Source organism: Marmota monax, unplaced genomic scaffold, assembly GCF_021218885.2.
Source record: "Marmota monax isolate L192 unplaced genomic scaffold, Marmota_monax_Labrador192_F-V1.1 WCK01_AAM20220418_F8-fsc00007, whole genome shotgun sequence".
Classification (NCBI taxonomy): Eukaryota; Metazoa; Chordata; class Mammalia; order Rodentia; family Sciuridae; genus Marmota; species Marmota monax.
Window position 1 is genome coordinate 22627414 of NW_026692781.1, and position 23974 is coordinate 22651387.

The window sequence follows — 23974 nt, forward strand, 5'->3', positions numbered from 1 at the left end:
TGGTTTGGAGCTCTGTACCTTCCTGTATCCCAATGACTCTTAAGTTTGGTCTCTTAATGTTATCCCATAATTCTTGGATGTTCTGCTCATGGTTTCTTAACAGTCTCACTGAGCTGTCTATGTTCTTTTCCAGTTGAAATACTTTGTCTTCATTTTCTGATGTTCTATCTTCTAAGTGTTCTACTCTGCTGGTAGTATTCTCCATTGAGTTTTTAAGTTGGTTTATTGCTTCCTGCATTTCTAGGATTTCTGTTTGTTTGTTTTTTATAACCTCTATCTCCCTGTATAGTTGATCCTTTGCTTCCTGGATTTGTTTGCGTAATTCATTGTCGAAGTGATCTTTCATTGTCTGATTTTGCTGTCTAATATCTTCCTTGATACTCCAGATCATCTGAAGCATGTATATCCTGAATTCTTTATCTGACATTCCATCTGCTGCAGCTGTTACCTCTTCTAAAGTTGCGTTGACCTGCATTGCTTGTGGTCCTTTCTTTCCTTGTCTTTTCATACTGCTTGCGTTTCTTTCCTGCAGGTGCGGGCGGCGGCTCTGCTCTCTCCTTATTCCAATTGGGGTGTCGTGACTACCACGCCGGCAGGTCACTGGGCCTGTTCTGGGCACTGGCGGCGGCTCTGTTCTGCCCCTACTCCAATTGGGGTGACGAGTGTACCACGCCGGCAGGCCACCGGGCCTGATCCGCCGGTCGGTTGCAGGTTTGCCTACCCTGCAGGCGCGGGCAGCGGCTCTACTCTGCCCCTACTCCAAATGGGGTGACGTGTCTGTCGTACCGGCAGGCCACCGGGCCTGTCCCGCTGGTCGGTCGCAGATCTGCCCACCTTTCGGGCACGGGTGGTGGCTCTGCTCTGCCCCTACTCCAATTGGGGTGTCGTGACTACCCTGCCAGCAGGTCGCTGGGCCTGTTCCTGGCACGGGTGGCGACTCTTCTCTGCCCCTACTCCAATTAGGGTGATGTGTGTACCACGCCGGCGTGGGTGGCGGCTCCGCTCCGCCCCCTCTCCAATTGGGGTCACGCGGTCACCACACCGGCGAGCCGCTGGGCCTGCTCTGGGCACTGGCGGCGGCCCGGCTCCTCCCCTCTGGCTTGACGACAAATTGAGAGACTCGGGTGTCTGTGCCTCACCCCCCCACCAGGAGACCACCTGTTTCTGTCGCCGCTGGTATTGATGAAGTTCTCTCCTCCGCCGCTTTCTGATGACATCAGATCTCTGCCATGTTGGTAACCTATGTGAATGGCAGCATTTCGTTCCCCTTGCCGGGCAACCAAAGCAACGGGTGAGTCCTGACCGGCCCTCAGCAGGATCCGGACCGAGAAGCAGTTTCCGCCAATCCCCACTAATCTTAAGAGTATGTTCTAGCTTCCTTTTCTCTGAAAAGCCCTCCCTGATTTCAGTACATAATGTTATAATGTGAATAACTTAAATGGAATAACTTAATCAAGTAATCTTAACTGGGAGTGGTTTTGCCCCCTAAGGAACATGTGACAGTGTCTGGAACCACTTTGAGTTGTTACAACTTGGAGGATGGGGTTGCCACTGGCATCTAGTGGGTAGAAGCCAGGCTTATAGCTAAACATTTACAAAGCACAGTTCAAGCACCACAACAAGAAATAATCTGGTCTCAAATATCAATAGCACTGAGGTTTAAAATTCTGACCTAACCCTTCTACTTCAGGAAACTACTTTTTATAAGTTACTATAAAGAGTAGGTTGGGGTTGTAGCTCAGTGGTAGAGTGCTTACCTAGCACATGTGAGTCATTGGGTTCCATTCTTAGCACCACATATAAATAAATAAAATAAAGGTAATGTGTCCATCTACAGCAAAAATATTTTTAAATAATAAGTTACTATAATGATATTTAATAAAAGTTATGATGGGCTCTTATGCAGATATAGCTGCTTCCCCAGTCAACTTCTAGGAGTGTATAACTTCTAAAATGAATTATAAAACATGTACTCTGAACTAAGGGAAATATGAGTCAAGGAGAAAGGGAAGGGTTGGGTTTTTGCATTCCACATTTGATCAGTAGCAATTTGAACTCTGTTAAAACAATTAGATGATAATAAACATACTCAATCTCAGAACATTTGAACGAATTACTAATAATCATTCATTAAAGTATTATTGCTGATAAAATAGATGATGAATTTGGAAAGAATCCTTGGCTACCTGGAAACAAGATTACCAACCTTTGTGACATTTTAGCATGGTATACAAGAGCAGAGTAGTTTTAAAATAGGCAAATACAGCAAAGCAGAATCTGAACATACTCTAAATGATGTCACTTAAGTTTATTTTTCACCCAGATCCCAGAATATACATCAAGAATACAGTGAGAGTAGCAATATTCCCAATTTACCTACTTTCTTCCAGTGATACAATAGTAGTATAGTACAAAAGCTAATCTACATTTCTGTCTCCAGCTTCTTATTGACTAAATTTGATGATCTATGGGTGAGCTTAGCTTAGATTTATCTTTCACATATAAAGGCATAACCTTCCAAAGGTAAATCTGTCACTTTCTCATGACAAAATGAGAATTTCTGCATTAGTTTCAATGTCACAATACAATTTTAGAGTCCCTGGGCTCACAGTCTTATTATCTTTCATTTCACTCTCTGCACTTCAGCTTCAATATCAAACTACTTGTGGATTTGTATAATGTAATGTCTTGGTTTGACTCTTTGCTCCATTTATTCCATTTTACCCCTGATTTTAAATACAATACCTTTGCAAAGGTTCTTTTAATTTACACCTAAATTTCTATAACCTCAGCTGATCTCTCATCTTTAGTGCCTCCATTAATGCTATTACATGATAATGCAATAACAACAACCACAATAATACTAATGGCAATTCTAGGCTGCTATAGCTTGGAGATTTACAACTCAAGTTTAGGAGTCAGAATGCCTGAGTTTGAAACACCTACACACATTAACTCATTTACTCCTTATAACAATCCTATAACGTAACTACTATGACTACTATGATTATCTTTATTTTACAAATAAGAAAACCTAAGTATAGAAGGTGGAAGTCACTTTCCCTAGGTCATACATCAAGTAAGCACTGAGCTGTGTTCTGGTTCCATGGTCTTAACCACTAACCTAGGTACTACACTGCTTATGCTCTAGCCTACCCAGCCCAGGATTTTATGTAGGCATCCATACCATGGGATCACTCTCTCTATTGGGCTCTTTGCACCCAACTAGTTTTCTCCTTCAGTATCTCTTTTGCATATAAAGAGGCAGTCACCTTTACCTTATTTTGCAAATGAGTTATTTTGCAAATATTCTTAGGTAGCTCCATTTGCTTATATTTTATCTCTTTATTTACATTTAGTTTTTTAAAGTTGTTCTGCATTTTCCCAAAGTACTTCCTATAATTCCCATGAATAGTAAGGGCTCTGAGTCTACCCTTCTAATAACTTACATGAAAACCTTTCCAAATTAAAAAATATATAATACATTTAGGTGAATACCTAATTGTAGTTACAGTAGTCCCCACTTATGCACAGTTTCATTTTCCATAGTTACCTATGGTGCACTATGGTCTAAAAATATTAAATTTAAAAAATCCAGAAATAAACAATTCAGAAGATTTAAATTTCATACCATTCTAAGCACCATGAAGAAATTTCATAACATCCACCCTGCCCACATGGGATGTAAAAAAATCCCTTTGTCCAGGGTACCCAGGCTGTATATGAAATTTGTTAGTCACTTAGTAGCTGCCTTGACTGTCAGATAAATGTGGCAGGGCGGTACTTGTTATAGAGATCAGTACTTTAGTTAGTTTCAGGCATCTACTAGGGAACTCAGAACATATTCCCAGAGGATAAAGAGAGATTACTGTATTATTATGAACCTAAAAATCAAGTTGGAGGTTGGGTGCAGTGGCACACGCCTGTAATCCCAGCTATTCAGGAGGATGAGGGAGGAGGACCTCAAGTTCAAGACCAGCCTCTGCAACTTAGCAAGGCTTTGCCTTAAAAATTTTTTTAATATTATTTTTAAAGGGATAGAGATGTAGCTCAGTGGTAAGGTGCCCCTAAATTCAATCTCCAGTATTGAAAAAAATAAAATCAAACTTGGAGGCTTCCAGTAACACTTCCTGATAATTAGAACAAGTTAGATTTAGAGATCCTGTAAACAGTAATCTTAGCCTTGATTTGTTAATGCCAAGTACAAGGGCTGAAAAACCAAAGACTTTATTTTCCTAATTCATATTATTGATACAATTGTTTCAGACTACTATCCAGTTTGAGGGCATAAAAACTCCCAACACTTTAACTGAAATTGCAATTTAGGTTAGAAGTCAGAATGGGTGGACAGTTTTTACAATCTGTATAGTAGTGGCCCATGAGAAAGAATCTCAGGGAGAATAGAGTAATATCTTGTTCTACCCAGTACCATGGGCACCACTATCATACTGCTTTGAGACACCATCACCATTCAGAAATCTTTAATTAAAATGATAGCTATAATAACTATTCCATTTGGCTTACCCATGTTCTGAGAAGGGAGAAAGTCAAGAAGTTTAAAATATCAATCAGGCACCTGATTTTGTTGAATTAATGAATGGGTTCTAAAATTTACATTCCCTTTATGTAACAGTAATAGTAAAAATCATATCATTAATTATATTGATGATATAACATGGTAGTTAAAATCCAGCTCTCTAGATTGTTCTTTCTGAATATATATACCTGCTATTTGTTCTAGGGAGAGTTCTTGATTTTCCAGATCCCCAATTTCTTCACATTTGTGGGCCAAATAAAAGTAACCACCTTCCACCAGACTTCTGAAAGGATTAAAGTAGAAAAAAATATTACACACTTAGTATAGTCTTACCTGTATTAAGTGCTCTAAAAATGGTAGCTATTTTATTTTATGTCAGGCAGTATATCAGAGTTTGACATTTGGGGCCAGAAAATTCTTTATGTATAGGACTATCATGTTCATTATAAGATGTTTAGCACATTCCTGGATTTAGCACGTACTAGATTGCCAGTAGCATCTCCCCAGTCATAATAAATATGAGTGGGAGCAAAATTATCCCTGGATGAGAGCCAGTTAGATTTAACTGAACTTTTTACAAACATCTTATTGATTCCTCAAATCAATCTAACAAATATGGAAATTATGTTCTCTCTATTTTACAGAGAAGGAAATACAGTCTTCAAGATGTTACCAACTTGTCCAAGGTGACACAACCTGCCCAGGTTCAGCTAACTCCATAGTCTTGACTTGCTACAAGCTCCATAATGTAGGTGTTGTCTCTCTTCACCCAAAGGTACTACCTATAGACAGAAATCACAGGACAACCATTAGAAGATAATAACAAAAATGAATGTTACCTTTACAGAGTTGGGAGATGATATCAAGAATCTTCATCTTATGCCTATGTCCCTTATACTAAATATGCCTATGCAGAGCAACAGAGTTTTGGTAAGTTCCAACAAGAGTGGGTAAATAATGGCATTATTCTAAAAATACACTTAGAAATGTGAATTCATATAGGGTCTTGTGGTGAGCCGTGTTTGTAGACCGTTGCCGCCATTAGAAGATGGCGCCGGTCTCCGTTGTGGATCTTGGTAAACAACTCCTTATTAGGGAAGGTTGGCACGCTGTCCCTCAACACCCTATGAGAAAACCCCGCGTGGCAGCTTTGGATTGGACTTGAGTAAGCTTTATTAGGCTATGCTTGGGCGCTCGGCGGGGGGTCACTAGAAGATGATACATGAAACAAGGCCTGAATAAACTGCTGAAAGAAGAATCCTGTGTCGTGTTTTCCCTTGCCGGCAAGGGGTCGCGACAATTGGTGGCCCGGATGGGGAATTATATTCCTCGAACCCAGGATCCAGAACTTTCAGCAGTCAGGGTGGTGCACCGGTAAGTTCCCAGGTAAAGTGGGAATCCGCAAGCAAATAGCGGGGCGCTCTCTCTGTAAATAGAGAGAGAGCGGGAAAAAGGACGCTCCCCTGTAAAAGGAAGAGAGCGGGGAATTCATAGAACGGAACGCTCCCCTGTAAAAGGAAGAGAGCGGGGATTTTTGTACTTTCACTTTCTTTATAGCTTTAAAAACATTATGGGTGTTGCTTCTTCAAGCCCAATTTTGTTGGCCCTAGATGGGTTGCTACGTTCAAAAGGACTTAAGGTAAAGCAGAGAACTTTGCAGATGTTTTTGAGAGAAGCTGCCGGGGCCGCAGCTGCGGTCTGGGCATGAGGATGGCGGTGGGCTCAGTCAAGATGCAGCCGCCGTGCGAGAACCCAGCCCTGGCCGCAGCGGTAGCGGTGGCGGTGGCGGACAGTGCTCTGCGCCGCAGTCCCAGCGCCCGCGAGCCGGAGCGCAAGCAGCCGCCAGCGTCGCTGCGGCCGCGGCTAAAGGACCTGCCTGCACTGCTGCGGAGCGGGCTCACGCTGCGGAGAAAGCGGAGCACCGCCGGGGGCCGGGACCAGACGGAGCCGGTGTGGGTTCCAGAACGCCTGACAAGAAGAGTCCCGACAAATACATCTGAGTTTAATATAACCACTTTGGCCATTACTTCCCAGGTGTTAATTCCGTTGTCTCCTTCTAATGAGACCTCTAATGCCACTCATTTTAAGGTTTCTCCTTATTGCACCCCTGAGTATGGCTTCCCTCCTATATTTACACCTTGTCAAGATCACTCTTGGGAGAAACATCAGGTCGCCAAAGGTTTTTCCCTTTCCCCCTCTCTCAAAAGGTACTTGTATAATTCTTCCAACAATTATTCCTCTATAGGAGCGGGTTGGTCCTGGTTTCAATGGTTGATTTCCAATGAAAAGGGGGCCACAGCCGACATCTCTGCTTTGGCTCAATTACGAGGAGTCCAAAGTTGGCTGTTTAATGCTTCTGGCAGTACCCAAGACTTGGGGTGGGATAGGAGACTCAAATCTATTTCACACAATGCACTATTAGGTAATGCAACGTTACCCTCTGCAGCAGTCTGTCTCCAATCTCCATTTCTGTTCCTTTTGGCTAATGTTACATCACAGGGGATGCTTAATTGTTCTAATACTACCTGTTACTTGTCTGAGTGTTGGAATGGATCCTGGCCTATGGCAGTGGTTATGAAAATTCCAACTTTTGTCCTGATCCCGGTTACTTCGGATCCAGAGTCATTTCCTATTGTTGAACTGATTAGAGCCCGTAGAGATTTTGGAATTACGGCAGCTATAGTGACAGCTGTGGCAGTGTCTGCTGCTGCAGCAGTTACAGCTGGAGTAGCCATGGCCAGCCAGGTTCAAACTGCTGCCACTATTAATCAGGTCATCCAACAAACTTCCAGCATTTTAGAGTCTCAAAGTAAAATCAATCAACATATTTTATCAGGAATTTTGGCCGTTAATCAAAGGGTGGATCTCCTCCAAGCTCAGATTGAGGAACTGTCAGACCTAGTACATTTGGGTTGTGTTGATCATCGTGCACATTTATGTATAACATCTCTCAGATTTAATGATTCCAGAAATACCTCTCAAATCATCGGACAGTACCTGGCCGGAAACTGGTCCATGGAAGCAGAGAAGTTGATCCAGACCCAACTGACACAAATTGCCATGTTGAACTACACTCGTGTGGACCCTGTGACATTGGGCCAATTTACCAATTGGTTGTCTTCTGCTTTTTCTTTCTTTAAGGAATGGGTGGGAGTAGGCATTTTTGGAGCGATATGTTGTTTTGGGGTTGTCCTTTGTCTGTGGCTTTTCTGTCGCCTAAGAGCTCGCCATAGCCAAGAAAAGGCTATGATCGTCCAGGCTTTTGCAGCCCTAGAGAATGGTATCTCTCCACAAGTTTGGCTTGCACTACTTAAGCAATAATTTCCTGGGTTTTGGCCATTGCACCCCAAGTTATCTTTGACATTGCACTGGGATTGGCATGCCCTCCTCTTCCTGCTTTCCCAGTTATGGAAGGCCCATGCACTCTGCAGGCCTTGTTGCCATTGCACGCAGATGGGCTTCCATGCTGGTGCTACACTTTATGCTTTGGACCCTTCATTTTCTCAGGGGCTGAGAGATGGTGTTGCCACTTCCAACCTCATAGTCACTGACCGGCTACCTGTAAAATCCCCCTTCTTTTTCACCGTCAACACGATGCAGGATGCGAGGCAAGGCACTGCACTTGAGTGATCCGATCTCCGGACCTCAAGGGAAGCATGTCCTATTGCATACGGGTTTGGCGTCCACGCCCCGTACCACGAAAAAAGGCGTCGGCTGATATGGTGTCAGATCTAGGGAAGGCGCCTCCTTGGGACTGAGCCATACATTGCAGCCATGTTTGCACAGTGGGATAGGACCTCTACTTTCGCCTGCATTGTTTTTTAAGAGATAAGGGGGAACTGTGGTGAGCCGTGTTTGTAGACCGTTGCCGCCATTAGAAGATGGCGCCGGTCTCCGTTGTGGATCTTGGTAAACAACTCCTTATTAGGGAAGGTTGGCACGCTGTCCCTCAACACCCTATGAGAAAACCCCGTGTGGCAGCTTTGGATTGGACTTGAGTAAGCTTTATTAGGCTATGCTTGGGCGCTCGGCGGGGCGTCACTAGAAGATGATACATGAAACAAGGCCTGAATAAACTGCTGAAAGAAGAATCCTGTGTCGTGTTTTCCCTTGCCGGTGAGGGGTCGCGACAGGGTCTCATCTTCCTCTTTGTCAGCTTCCCTGCCAAGCCCCTCACTGAGTAATACAGATTCTCTTCTATTTAGCTTCTTTTTGTTTCTACAAACTTTACTTTATTCCTGGACCTCACAAGAGCCCCTTCCCTAAATGTTGCAACATGCCTGTGTCAATCCAGAGTTTTCAGCATCCTCCTATCAGAGTAAATAAATTTACAAAGTTACTTACCCCAGTAGAAAAGCACAAATAAATCCTTATTTTTCTGGAGCACCAGATTTAAATTTCACTAATTGATATTCAAGGCCCTTCAAACATTATCTCTTTCTCTACCCATTGTAATGCTGTCCCTCCTCCCCTCACATTATTTTTCACTATACTACATATTTGAAGATGGGAAGACAGTTTGAACTCCTCATCCTATGGCTTCCTTGCTTAGCAATGCCCTCTTTTCTCTATGTCCCACCCCCTTCTCTCTCTCTGTCTAAATCCTGGCCACTCTTTTAGTTGAAGCCCCCCCCCCAAAGCATTCTGTGATTACTACAGCTTCCTCAAGGCCTTTCTATTTAAAGACATTCGTAGCTCTGATAGTCCAACCCATTCCACCTATCACCTGCATTTTCACTCTCAACTATCTGCTGGGGTTTTATGTTTTTCAAGTGGATTGTCATTTTGCTGCATGCTAGTATCATATCTCACACTTATCCGTTATCCTCACAGAAGGTTCTTGGTGAGTCCTCACAAATGGACTCCATAGACTCCTCCAGCAGCTTTAGGAATAGGCAGAACATTCAGAGAAATACATGTCTCTGATCTCATTTTTATGTCTGGGGCTCCACCCAATATGAGGTCACCTCGTGTTCACTCCTACCATTTGCCAACTCATTTCCAGCCTAGGTCTTGAACTGCCCTTAGCTTTCAAGTCTCTGGGTGTCTCTTTCTTATCAGTACACTTGACTTGTGCACCATGGTCTTTGACACTGACCTTCTTCCTTGGGAGTAAACCCAAATCACTGTGCTGGATTGGCTCTTTATGGCCTCTTTACTGGCATCTCTAGAGGTGGAAATTATGACATCATCTAAGCCAATGATTCCCAACATAACGGATGATAAGATCACTTGAGTATTTATTAGACATTCCAATTCCTGGGCCCTGCTCCATACCTACAGCATCAGAATATCTGAAATAAAGCCTTGAATTAACAAGCATCCCAGGTGAGTCTTGTGATCAGATGAGACAAAGAAACCCCTAAAATATTGAATAATATTTTACCAACTGATCTGATGATTTTCAGGCTCAATTGACAATCAGAAATTAGGCACTCTGGAGAAAGAGATCACTAATTTTAGGGACTGAGAAGCATTCCTTCTTATCAGTTCCTATTTTTCCAGCTATTAATATAAGGAAGTATATTTCCTAATGGACCACTAATAGAGACACTAGCTGTGTTATCTAGAAAAAGTCACTTAGGAACTCTGAACTTCAATTTCCTCATTTATAGAAAAAAGGTAGAGTTAGACCAGATTAATAGTTATATTTCATGCGTACCCACTAGAATCACTTTAGGAGATTTTAGAACCTATCTCCTGCAGGGATTCCAATTTAATCAATCCAAGTGATTCTCCTATGTAACTAAGGTTAAAATAAAGTCAATTGGTGATTTTTAAGATGGCTTCTAGGGATAGGGTTGTGGCTCAGTGGTAGAGCACTTGCCTAGCATGGGTGAGACACTGGGTTTGATTCTCAGCAACCCATAAAAAAATAAATAAAAGGGGCTGGGGTTGTGGCTCAGCAGTAGAGTGCTCGTCTAACACGTGTGAGGCCCTGGGTTCGATCCTCAGCACCACATAAAAACAAATAAACAAAATAAATGTATTGTGTACAAATTAAAAAATAATAATAATAAATAAAATAAAGTCATTGTGCCCATATATAACTAAAAATAATATTTTTTAAAAGATGCCTTATAGGCTGGGGTTGTGGCTCAGTGGCAGAGTGCTTGCCTAGCATGTGTGAGGCACTGGGTTCAATTCTCAGCACCACATAAAAATAAAAAATAAATAAAAGATAAAGGTCCATTGACAACTAAAAAAAGTTGAAAAAAATGCCTTCAGGCTCTGAAATAGCTCTTTGATTTTATAATTGTATCATTAAATTTTTGTATCAATTGTAGACATTTATTTTTTGCCCTATATAAAAAATAATGATAAGAATATATTTATCCATCCCTTTAGTATTTCAACAATTTTTTGTTGTGGATCGCCTACAGTCGAGCAGCTCCTGTGCTAGTTACTGGGGATACAGCAATACATGAGAAACATGTCCAAACCCACATGGAAAAATAAATATTGGGCCAACATTACAAATGTGATAGTGATCACAAAAGAATACAGAGAGATACAAGGACACATAAAAAGGGACTTAACCTACTCTTTCAGGAAAGGCTTGTAGGAGGAAGTGACATTTAGGTTGAAACCTGACAAATGAGTTGGAATTCTCTGTGTGTGCTGAGCTAAGGAGAACAGCATATTGGAAGCACCTGAGGTGAAAAGAGGAGTATACTAGAAAGAGAAAGAACACTAAAAAATCTGAAACTAGTAAGCAAATGGGAAAAAAGCACAAGTGAGGACCAGGCAAGACCCAGAAAGAGAGTTTAGTACTTATCCTAAGAGCACTGCTGAGAATTTGACTACTTTAAACAGGTGCTAACATGATAAGATTTGCATGTTTTAAAGTCCCTACAGTTTTGGAGTGCAGAGATGCCTGAGTGAGTGGCCACTGGGAAAATAGGCAGTTGCAGTAGTCAGGTAAAATATGTTGGATCAAAGTGACGGGAGAAAAATGGGAAAAGGTGAATAGATTCAAGATACCACCTGAGAAAAATTCAGATGATGTTGGTGACTGATAGTACATAAGAGATAAAGAATCCTGAGTCAAGGTTTCAAAAACTTGAGTAGTTAGGACACGTCATCTATAGATAAAGAATCCTGGAGGAGGAGCAAAAGTAGAAGGGTCATGAATTCAGACTGGGACACACTGAGTGCAAAACACTTGTGTTTCATCTAAGTGGTGGGCTTGAGAAAAATGAGTCTGGACTCAGAGGGAAGACTTGGACTAAAGTTATAAATCGAGAGCTGTCAACATATAAATGATAATGGAAGTCACCAGAGGTGAATGAAATCTCCTACAACGTGCCAAGAGCTATGGAAGGCACTGGGACTACATGCTCAAATGGTTCACAGTCCAACAAATAATATCATGCATGTGCAAGGACAGAATTTTAATTCAACTTACATGAAAACTACATTCAAAATTCCCATTACTGATCACTGCTGGTATATCTCCTCTCTGTTCTACTCTCTGGAGGTTTACCTGTCAATTCATCCAAAAGTTGACATGTCAACACTGTAGACTTCAATAAAGAGTATCTCTTAATTTACTTAGAGATCTCACTCAACTTTTAAAAGTAAAATTTGCAAGTTGAAACATATTTGCACTGATTTTACATCTTTTAAATATCATTGAACAAGACAATCTAGGGAGTAAGATTTCATGCTTGGTCATTCTCATAATGATGTGAACTTTATAGTTTACAGGGCTGTGATCACAAAGCCCAAGGTCTGTTAGGCCTGTGCCACATGTAAATAAGTTCACAGTCTACAGAGTTCTTGGGACATGATTTGTTTTTTAAATGTACTTTGTAGCTTAAAAGAGCACTGCACCAAACTGCCAAGCCTTCTTTTTGAAATTTCACTTGATACCATAAATAATTATCTATCAATCTAATAAAATTGACATTTCTAATATTCAACCCTTCTCCAGTAATTCTTTTTCCTTCCTCCCTTCTTTTTGTTCTTCCCTCAATCCTCTCTCCCTCTCTTTTTTTCCTTTAATTCTCTGCATCCCTTCTTTCATTTTTTCCTCCATCCTGCCTTCATTCTCCAAACAGTTTCTGCCTCAAAGCTTTTATGGAATAAAATAGGATACACATATAAAATATACACACCATATACAATAATGTTAATTGTCTCTTTTTTGCAAAGCACTTAGAACCACACCTAATGGTAGTTCTGATGTTAATATATCAGAAGTAGAAGAGCTTGCATAGAATATTTTATCCAGTTTACCCATTTTATAAATCAAGAAAAGGAAACTGTTTTCAACCAGTGTGCTTGAAAATCATCTTAAGATTGATTTGGCCAGAATGTTAGATTTCACACAAATAATGGCAGACACTACATTGTATTATTTTATTAAGTCAGCAGGTCTAGTATAGAATTGAGATGTGCTATGTGTAAAATACCTAAATGAATTTTGAAGTCAATATTTTAAAAGGTAAAATACCTCAATTTTTATATTGATTTACATGGTAAAATACTAATGTTTTGAATATTGAGTTAAATAAAATATATTATTGAAGTTCATTTTACCTGTTTGTATTTACTTTTTAAATGTGGCTACTAGAAAATTTTATATTAAATATGTGACTTGCCTATTTGATTCATGCTATATTTCTATTGAACAGAAGTATTCCAGAATAATATTATTTATCTCATAAGGTTTTTGTTAGTTAATTAACATTTCAGGTCTTCATAAGTTCCTAAGTTCATCCAATATTGCTAAAGAAATTCAATCACCTACAAAAAATATTAAACCACATGTTCTAGAGAATGCTGAGAATGTACTGGTCACAGATCAATATTGCCCCCAAATTTAATGATTTGTCCAAGGTTACACATCTTATTAGTACAGAGATGATATCCGAGGCCCAGGACTATTTATTTTCTCATTGACCTTTTATCGTAGTAGAGTTCCATGAACAAAATTGTGAAATGGTTTTCAATGGCTGCAAAACTGGTTTCAGTTGAATTCAACAAATATTTGAATACCTAATAAAAGGTGCCAGCTGGATGCCATGGTACATGCTTGTAATGACAGCAACTTGGGAAACTGAGGAAGGAAGATGCAAGTTCAAGAACAGACTCAGTAACTTAGATCCTCAGTAACTTAGTGAGACCCTGCCTCAAAATAAAAAAAGAAAGACAGAGAGAAGGAAACAGAGAGGGAGAGGGAAGGGAAAGGGGAGAGGGAGAGAAGAAGGAAAAAAGCGAGAGAGGAAAGGAGAAAAAGAATGACGGGTGTAACTGAGGTAGAGTGTCCCTGGGTTCAATATATAGTACAAAAAAAAAAAGGTGCAAAGTACTTTGCTAAGTAGTAGTAATTATAGGGCTTAAGCTTTATCATTTTAATGTCTGGGGAACTTTCCTTTAAGTTTAAATGAACAACAAGATTATTTTCATCACACATTTCTCATATTCATAATTTAAGTATGACTTAAATTTCTCATAATCATAATTTAAGTACATTCATGTAGGCATGTTTTCCTAAACTTAAAACTCTACACTGAATATTTGATACATGCAAAAAAGCTATTATGTTGATATAAAACATTAATTTTTACTTTTAGAAATATACATTAAGCTGGTGTTGTGGTTCAGTGGTAAGAGCGCTTGCCTAGCATGTGTGAGGTACTGGGTTCAATTCTCAGCACCACATATAAATAAAAGAGTAAAATAAAAGTCCATTGACATCTAAAAATTTTTTTAAAAAGAAATATATATTAAAACCATTATTAACATTTCCCCCAAACAGTAATAATTCTTCTGATTAAAATTTAATTAAACAGACCTGCAGTGTAATATCTGAAATGTACTATTATGAAATCTTTCCTTATAGAATCAGATTTTGATATCTGTTGATATCATTATGTGTTCATGTGTGCTCACCTGCTACTAAAAAACACCTATTAGTTTTTACTTGGGAACTTTTATAAATATCCTTGATGTACTTAGAGTAATTGTACTTCACCCAGGATAATTCTTGGATGCAAGAGTAGTAAGAAAATTACTTTAATTACTTTGTTTAAACTCTCTGAACACTGTTGCTTAGTTGTCTTTTTCTATTAACATCTTGGTTTTATTTAGAACATCAACAAGGAAACCATCCTTTGTTATCTCAGAAAAATTCTACTTTGTTGTGGTCTTCTTCCAATATGATAATGGATTCAATATATTTTTAGTATTTTTACTTAAATATTTGCATCTATATGTGTAAGTATTGGGACTTAAACCATGATAGCTTCAAAAATGGGAGTTTACTCCTTATTACAATGTCTCAGACAGAGTCCAAAAAAAAAACCCTCCATAACTTGAGGTATATGACCTCATTTTATGTTTTATTACCAAGATATTAAAATAGCATGGCTTCCCAGAAGTAAAGATGTTATTCTGGGAATTTTGCTTAACTTGGAAAAAATGGGAAAGAAGTAGCTTTAATGCCCTCACCCACTTTTAGTAATAAGTGATAAGAAAGACAAAACAGTGCTGGGGTTGTGGCTCACTGGTAAAGCATTTGCCTAGCACCTGTGAGGCACTGGATTCGAGTCTCAGCACCATATATAAATGAAAAAAAATAATGGTCCATTAACAACTAAAAAATATTTTAAAAAAGAAAGACAAAACAATGCACATATTAAAGAATCCTCTTAAAAGACTTGTGCCACTTCTTAGCACAAAAGAAAAACAAATGATCTCAAAGATGTGGAGAAAATATTACATTTCATTAAAAAAACAAGATAATACCATTTTCCCCTCTCCCCATTAAATTTATAACACAAAGGATGGGGAAAATATTCAATCTCCTATCATACCAAGGAATCCAAGAAGTAAATGGGACTCTGGTGTTTACTGATGTATCTATAACATCTTTTCTGCAGGGCAATTTGTTAAAATGCATAAAAGGTTTAAAAATACATATTTACTTTGTGTTGGGTACTCCACTTTTAGGAATTTCTCTTAAAAATATGAGATACATACAAGTAATTATGTATAAAAAGAATGTTCAGTAGTGTTAGTTATAATAGCAAGTGTTTAAAACAATCTAAATATCTAACAATTAAAGGTAAATTTTAGTTTAGTTATGGTTAGACTAAAACAGAAAGACTCAAATCATAAGTGAAAAAGGAAACTACAAACTGACACCACAAAAAATAAAAATAATTAGACATTATTATAAACAACTATAAGTCAACAAATATAATAATTTAGAAGAAATGAACAAATTTTGAGACACATACACTGTACCAAGATTGAATCATAAGGAAATAGGAAACTTGAGCAGTCCAGTAGTGAGTGATGAGATTGAATCAACAATTAAAACTTTCCCATAAAAGAAAAGCCCAGGACCAGATAGATGAATTGCTGAAATACATAAAACACTTGAAGAACTAACACAAATTTTTCCTTAATTATTTTAAAAACTTGAAGAGAAGGGAATTCTTCAAAGCTCATACTACAAGGACTGAATTACCCTGATATCAAAACCAAATTAGGACACAGCAACAACCATAAAAAATAAGCTATACATCAATATCTATGATTTTGAACACAGATTCAAAAATCCTTAACAAAATACTAACAACCCAAATCCAACAGCACATTAAAAAGACTGTTCACTATGATCAAGTGGGATTCATCCCAGGGATGCAAGGATAGTTCATAAATATGAAAATCAATAAGTGTTACACACCACATCAACACAATGAAGCACAAAAACATTATGAGCACCTCAATAAATGGAGAAAAAGCATTTTATAAAATTTAACATCACAGGCTAGTGATGTGGCTAAATGGTAGAGTACTTGGCTAGCATATATGAGGCCCTGAGTTTGATGACCAGCACCACAAATAAGTAAGGAAAAAAGGAAGGAAATAAATAAATAATTCAACACCTCTTTATGATTAAAAACTCAGAACTAATAAATTAAGTTATAAAAGAAATATACCTCAACATCATAAAGGATATATTTAACAAACCAACAACCAACATCATACTGAATAGGGAAAAGCTGAAGGCTTTACTATCTAAAATGTGGAATCAGACAAAGATGCCCATTTCAACACAAGAAATCAGTCAAGAGAGAGAAATAAAGGGCATTCAAATGGGAAAAGAGGAAGTCAAATTGTCCTTGTTGACAGCCAACATGATCCTACAGAGAGCAAACCCCAAAGACTCCATCAAAAAAAAAAAAAAGAAAATTTCTAGAACTAATGAATTAGCAAAGTTCCAAGATACAAATGTACATATAAATTCAATAGCACTGTCCTACACCAACACAAAATTATCTGAAAAAGAGATCAATAAAAATCAATCTCATTTACAATAGCTACAACAAAATAAAATACCTAGAAATACATTTAACAAAAGAGGTAAAAGATCTATACAATAAAATTTATAAAACAATGATGAGAAAAAATGAAGAGGACACAGACAAATTAAAAGATAGCCCACATTCATAGGTTGGAGGAATCAATAACGTTAAAATGTCCATAAAGATTAAATGTTCAAAGTGATCTACAGACTCAATGAAAGCCTTATCAAAACACCAATGGAATTTTTCACAGAAAATGTAATACGAAAAAATATATATTTCATATATATGTTGAAATATATGAAAATACCAATTTTCATTTTTCATGGGAAAAAACAATCCTAAAATTTGTATTGAAGTACCAAAAACTGGGAATAGTGAAGGCCAACTTGAACAAAAAGAACAAAGCAGGATCCATTATACTGCCTGACTTTATACTACAAATTGGCATAAAAAACAGATACACAGGCCAACGGAACAAAATACGGAATCTAAAAGGAAACCCATGCATCCATAAACTGATTTTCAACAAAGATTTAAGTAGTGGAAAAAGGACAGTCTTTTCAATAAATGATGTTGGAAAAAAATGTATAGCCATGGGAGATTAATTAAACTAGACTCCTGTCTCTTAATAGTTACAAAAATCAACTCAAAATGGATTAGACTTAACTGTAAGACCTGAAACTACAAGAAAAAAAATGGGAAACACTGAGGACATTGAAATGGGCAAGAACTTTTCTTGACAAGACCTCAAAAGCATAGGAAATAAAAGCAAAAACAGATCAATGGTATGACATCAAACTACAAAGCTTCGCACAGGGGTGGGTATGCAGCTCAGTGGTAGAGCACTTGTCTAGCATGTATGAGGCCCTGGGTTAGATTTGTATCATTGAAAACACAAAAAACTTCTGTCCAGCAAAGGAAACAACCATCAGAGTAAAAAAACACCCTACAAAATAGGAGGAAATATTTTCAAACTATACATCTGACTAGAGTTTAATACCCAGAATATGTAAGTATATTAAAAAAAAAAAACTCAGTAGCAAAAAACAACAAAAAACAAGTAACTTACCTAAATAGTCACTTCTCAAAAAAAGACATATAGAAAAATGCTCAACATCATTAATCATCAGGGAAATGTAAATAAAACCACAATGAGATAACACTTCACTCCAATAAGAAAAACTATTATTAAAAAGACAAAAAGAAATAAGTAATGGCAAGGATATAGAGGAAAATTAATTCTTGTATGCTGTCAGTGTACATGTAAATTATTGCAGTCACTGTGGAAAACAGTATGGAGGTTCCTCAAAACATTAAAATAGAACTATTAAATGATACAGCAATCCCACTATGAGGTATATATCCAAAGAAAATGAAGTGAGCATATTGAAGAGCCATCTGCATGCCTATGTGCACTGCAGTACTATATAATAGGCAAGAAATGAAAACAATCTTGTTAATCAGTGGTTAATGGATAAGGAACATATGGTATAAATATACAGCAAAATGCTACTAACCCTTAAAAAGATTGAAATCCTGTCATTTGTAACAACATGGGTGGAGTTAGAGGACATTATATGAATTGAGATAAGCCAGGTACAGAAAGACAAGCACCGCCTGATCTGATGCTATAGTTACACCTCACACCCACTACAAAAATGAACTCAAAATACATTATAGGTCTAAATGGAAAATCTCAAGCTATTATAAATATTTGTGATGTTGGTTTAGGTAAGAACTTTTAGATTAAACCACAACAGCACAATCTATAAAGAAAAAATAAGTAAACTGGACCATACAATTTAATAATTGGCAGGGCGTGGTGGCGCACACCTGTAATCCCAGTGGCTCTGGAGACTAAGACAGGAGGATCGTGACTTCAAAGCCAACCTCAGCAACAGCAAGGCCCTAAGTTATTCAGTGAGTCCCTGTCTCTAAATCAAATACAAAATTTGGGCTGGGGATGTGGCTCAGTGGTCAAATACCCCCAAGTTCAATCCCCAGTAACCACCCCCCCAAAAAAAAAAATCTATCAAGGGCATAGTAATTAACTGTAAATATTTAGTGAGAGATTCCCTGAAGAATCATATTGTTGCTGGTCATTTTATTATTATTATAATTTAAAACCTTATCATCTATCCTAAAGAATTAAAGTCATCATACTATGGTAATACATGCATACCCATGTTTATAGCAGCACCATTCACAATAGGCAAACTATAGAACCAGTCTAGGTGTCCATCAATTGATGAATGGATAAAGAAAATGTGTTTTATATACACAATGGAGTTTTATTCACCCATGAGGAAAAATGAAATTGTGTCATTTTTAGGAAAGTAGAGCTTGTTATGCAGAATAAGCCAAACTCAAAAAGTCAAGGGTTATAAATTCTTTCTTATGTGGAAGCTACACAGGAAAAAGGAAGAGAAAGTTGGCAGAGGATCTCCTGAAAATTGAAGAGAGATCAGTAGAGAAAAGGGACCAAAGGGAGGCAAAGGAGAATGGTACCAGCCAAATTATATTGTTCTACTGTGTGTATGTACAAATACATAACAATACATCCCACCATCATGTATAATTATAATGCACCAATAAATATATGGAAAAACCTTTTAATCCTGATTTAAATTAAAAGTATTAGTATGGCTTCATGATGCATTTTATCTTTAAAAAATCATTTCCTAGCTTTTTACTCAGAGAAGACCTAGATAGAACAGATATGATCATCTCATTAGCAATTAATCATCTCCCACATCAGCACCAAGATTGTGTCTCTAACACTATTTTCCAACTAAACAATGCAGGGCTTCTGGGAAAATTAACTGATCTTAAGTCTAGGGCAAAAAATACACAAAGTGAATCTGCAACATCTTTTCACATTCAACTATCAAAGACTACCATCATGTATAATTATAATGCACCAATAAAAATATGGAAAAACCTTTTAATCGTGATTTAAATTAAAAGTATTAGTATGTCATGTCAAAGGACTCAGGAGTTAACTTAAAGAAGCTCTCACTGACAAAGATAGAATATTAATAACTTCAGTGGTTTGGAAAACATGATACGTGTTTAACCCAGACACTGTTAAATTCTACAGAACAACCCCATTTCTTTTTTTAAAATTTTTTATTCTAATTTGTTATATATGACAACAGAATGAATTACAATTCATATATATATGAAGCCACATATATAGAGCACACTTTTTCATATTTCTGGTTGTATACAAAATATATTCACACCATTCGTGTCTTCATACATGTACTTTGAATAATGATTTCAATCTCATTCCACCATAATTTCTTACCCCATGCCCTCTCCCTTCCCCTTCCATTCCTTTGCCCTATCCAGAGTTCAGAACAACCCCATTTCTTATCAAATAAACTGTGAATGAGCAGAGAGGAAGAGATTGAAGGAGAAAGGGTAAGAAAAGGAGGAAATCTACAGATTTAAAGAATTGAGGGACATAATAATCAACTGTAATCTACACATATATGTAGAACATTATTTGGACAAAGTATAAAAAGAGAATTTATGAAACAATCTGGAAATTTAAAAATAGTATTTGGATATTTAATTATAGTGAATTGCTGTTATTTTTATAAGTAATAACTTGATAATATTTTTTTAATTTTGTAGTTATAGATGGACAGAATGTCTTTATTTTATTTATTTTTATGTGGTGTTAAAGATCGAACCCAGTGCCTCACACATGGTAGGCAAGCGCTCTACCACTGAGCTACAGTCCCAGCCCTTAATTATATATCTTTAAAGTTCTTATTTTAAAAAGATGCACAATGAATGATTCATGCACAAAATGATATGGAATCTGAGGTCTGCTTCAAGATGAGGGAGAAGACAAGGGGTTGGGGACATATATGAAACAGGAGTCCACAAGTTGAGAATGATTAAAGCTGAGTAATAAGAACATAGAGGTTCTCTATTCTCTTTGTGTTTTTTGTATATGTTTGAAAGTTTTCATGATAAAAAGTTTTTCAAAGAAGGTGCTAATTTCTACCAGGAAAAATAAAACTGAAGCTTGTGAACAAACAGAAGTAATACTTCTCAAAATGTGGTCTAATGATCAAATGCCTCTTCACAAGCACTTATAGGGCCTGTTTCAAAATACAGATTCCCTCCAAATCTAGAACCTCTGGGAATCTACTTGGGAATTTTAACTGTGTGTTGAATTTTTTATAACTATTCCTTTATAGCTAAAGCACTTGGGAAAGAAAGGTCTTCCTAGGTGGCTTATTAAGACTGCATCCTTAGAGATGAACTGGATCTCAAAAGAGCATTTCAAACTCTTTTTCCTGGAAATTTATTTTTGAGTATTACATATCCAAAGGATTTACAATATTAGTTTGTTTTTATTTTTTGTCCTATTCATATTTAAGTAACCCTTTTGTGAGTTTCATAACACTCTTATAATGCAGATACTTATGATTACACTTATTTTGCAGACAAGGAAACTGAGGCATAGAGTTCTTAAAACATTTTCAAAGTTGTACAGTGAATTAGAGCTATGTCAGATTTAAAAGTTAGGAATTTATACTTTTAGGCTGGAATTTTCTTATCCAGAGGTGTGAAATAATTTCCTAACTACTTCAAAGAGGAATTGACGGGATGCTACAGTTTTTTTTTTTTCTGCTTTTGTTGCATTTTGTTTTATTTATCGATAGGGATTAAGTTAATTTTTATAATGAAACTCTTCTTATCAGAAATTATGATTTTAGAATCTAAAACCACTAGTCATGAATAATAAAGACAAAAATAATATATTGTATAGCTCGGAAACTTCTATTACTCTAAGAGAACTTATCTCTCTAATAAAGGATTATATTACACTAGCTTCAGAGATCTAGCTTCCGATTGTGTTTCTCAGGAAGGACATGTCTTTCCTTTCTAGTTCTTTCTCTAGATCTTTCTCTATTAAGTAACTTTACTTGTATTTCATAAGGGACATAATATTTTGGCTACTGTCCTTATGAAATTCATTAAAGATTTCATGTTCTTCAAGAAAACAAAGTTTATGAATGAATGAATTCCTGAATTGAATAAGTGAAAAAATGATTCAGGATCTCATGAGTCTTCTGAGAGGAATGTTCAACCTAGATAAAGGTTTCTTAAAAGAGTCAAACTAAACACTTTAATTTAAACCCTGTACATTGTAGAAGAAAACACAATAACTGGTTTATACCCACAGAGGACTCTATCTACTTGTTTTTTGTCTTAACTTGACTCCAAGTAAAATCACAAGTGGCATAATAATTTCTGATTTTTCAAACAAAATAGCATCCCAAGTTCTAAGTGCCCAACTTCCCTCAAACACTTTCATCTCCTCCCACTTCCCTTGATCCTACATACATTCCTCCTGCAAAAGCCATCCTGTGACCCTACTTTCAGAAGGCTTCAACCACATAGCCTCAAGCACAGTGGAAGCCACACCTATGATTAACATTAAACCAACAGTAAGTATTGCTTTGGTGATCCAGAATTTAACCTCAGCCTTACACACCCAACTTCCACTATAAAATCATTGGGCACTCAAACACATATCCATGTGTTGTTTTGTTTTGTTTTCCTAGGTCAAGTCAACATTGCAATGATTTTTAAACCAAACAAAACCTACAGGCAAACACAGGTGAACTGAGGTAACTTGCTTGCTTACACCATAGCAATACAGGTGGAATTTTCCTGACTAGTTGCTTCACAAAGAGAAACTAATTTAAGATGCCACGACAGAAATGTATGGTGGCCATAAATAAATTTTGATTAACGACTTGTTAAAATTTTATTATTGCCAGCTAAGGGTAAAACCACCTCAGCTAAGAAGACTTCTGTATTATAATGAGGGGATTCTATAAAGAAAAATATACTCTGAATTTGTAAATAGTTATCACTACTATATCATGTATACTTTACTTGTTCTTGTTGATTCACTCAGGTGGACACATATCTGCATGATTTTCCTTCCTTCATTTTTTTTTACAGTACTAGGGCTTGAACCCAGGACCTCATGCATCAAGCTGCATTCCCAGCCATTTCTATTTTATTTTGAGACAGAGTCTTGCTAAATTGCTATATTGTAAGGTTGGCCTGGAACTCTTGATTTTTCTCCCTCAGCCTCCCCAGTAGCTGGGATCATGGTGTGTGCTGCAGCATCTAACCTTCTGCATGTTTTAAAAGTGTCAAATTACAAATTTGATACAACAAATGCCTAATCACTATTTGCTTACTCCGCTGATATTAAAGGTTCAATAACTACTTTATTTAACTGACTCAACCATGTACCATGATCTAACTCACAGAGATGGCTGTGTTTAATTTTGCTTCTTCAAAAATGTAAACCAGGGTAGGGGTTGTGGCTCAGTGACAGAACACTTGCCTCACATATGTGAGGCACTGGATTCAATCCTTAGCACCACATAAAAACAAATAAAGAAAATATATTTTTTAAAATGTAAAATAAAACATTTTAAGCGTGTTCTTAGTTGTTTGGACATTCAGAGGACAGTGGCATCCATGTGGCAGAGTTCAAAAGAAGATAAGATAATTTTGATAAACAGACATGTAAAGGTATGTACGGCAAGTACAGGCAGCTTGTAAAGCATCTTTCACTAGTGTCATTCACAAGCCACATTGACTGCTAGATTATAAGACAGAAACACCCATAAGAACTCTTCGAATGGAGGTAGGAGGAGAGCAGAGTTGAGACCAGGATAAGAAACGTGAGGTGCCTGGGTGGAAAATTCAGAGAGACACACACTTGCAGGACCTGAGAGTGAGTGCATCTTTAAATTTTGCACCCTAGGCACACACTCATCTCATCCTAAGCCCCTGACCTTACCAAAGCCCCAAAGCGATAGTGGCTACGGCATCAGGTACAAGGGTCCCTAATCTTCACATTCCACAGCTAAAGCTAAACTTCAGTATCAATTTTATCTCAAACAGAAAACATCTACTCACCTCTAGCCCAGTCCTTGGAGATTCTAACTTCTCCCTTGAAGGGGCCAAGACCAGCCCAGTGTGCTTTATTATTAGGGCAAAGTCCCTGCATTCTCCCCTCAAACTTCTGTGATAAGAACTGGGTTGTCCCTCTCTCAAA

At 37.5% G+C, this 23974-nt stretch overlaps 1 long non-coding RNA gene across 1 annotated transcript; it reads left to right on the forward strand.

Moving 5' to 3' along the window:
- The first annotated feature begins 1054 nt into the window (after positions 1-1054).
- LOC124094458 (uncharacterized) lies at positions 1055-5795 on the forward strand. Its single transcript, XR_006852249.2, has 3 exons — positions 1055-1291; positions 5182-5285; positions 5385-5795. It is a non-coding gene; the product is annotated as an uncharacterized LOC124094458 (long non-coding RNA).
- Positions 5796-23974: the final 18179 nt, after the last annotated feature.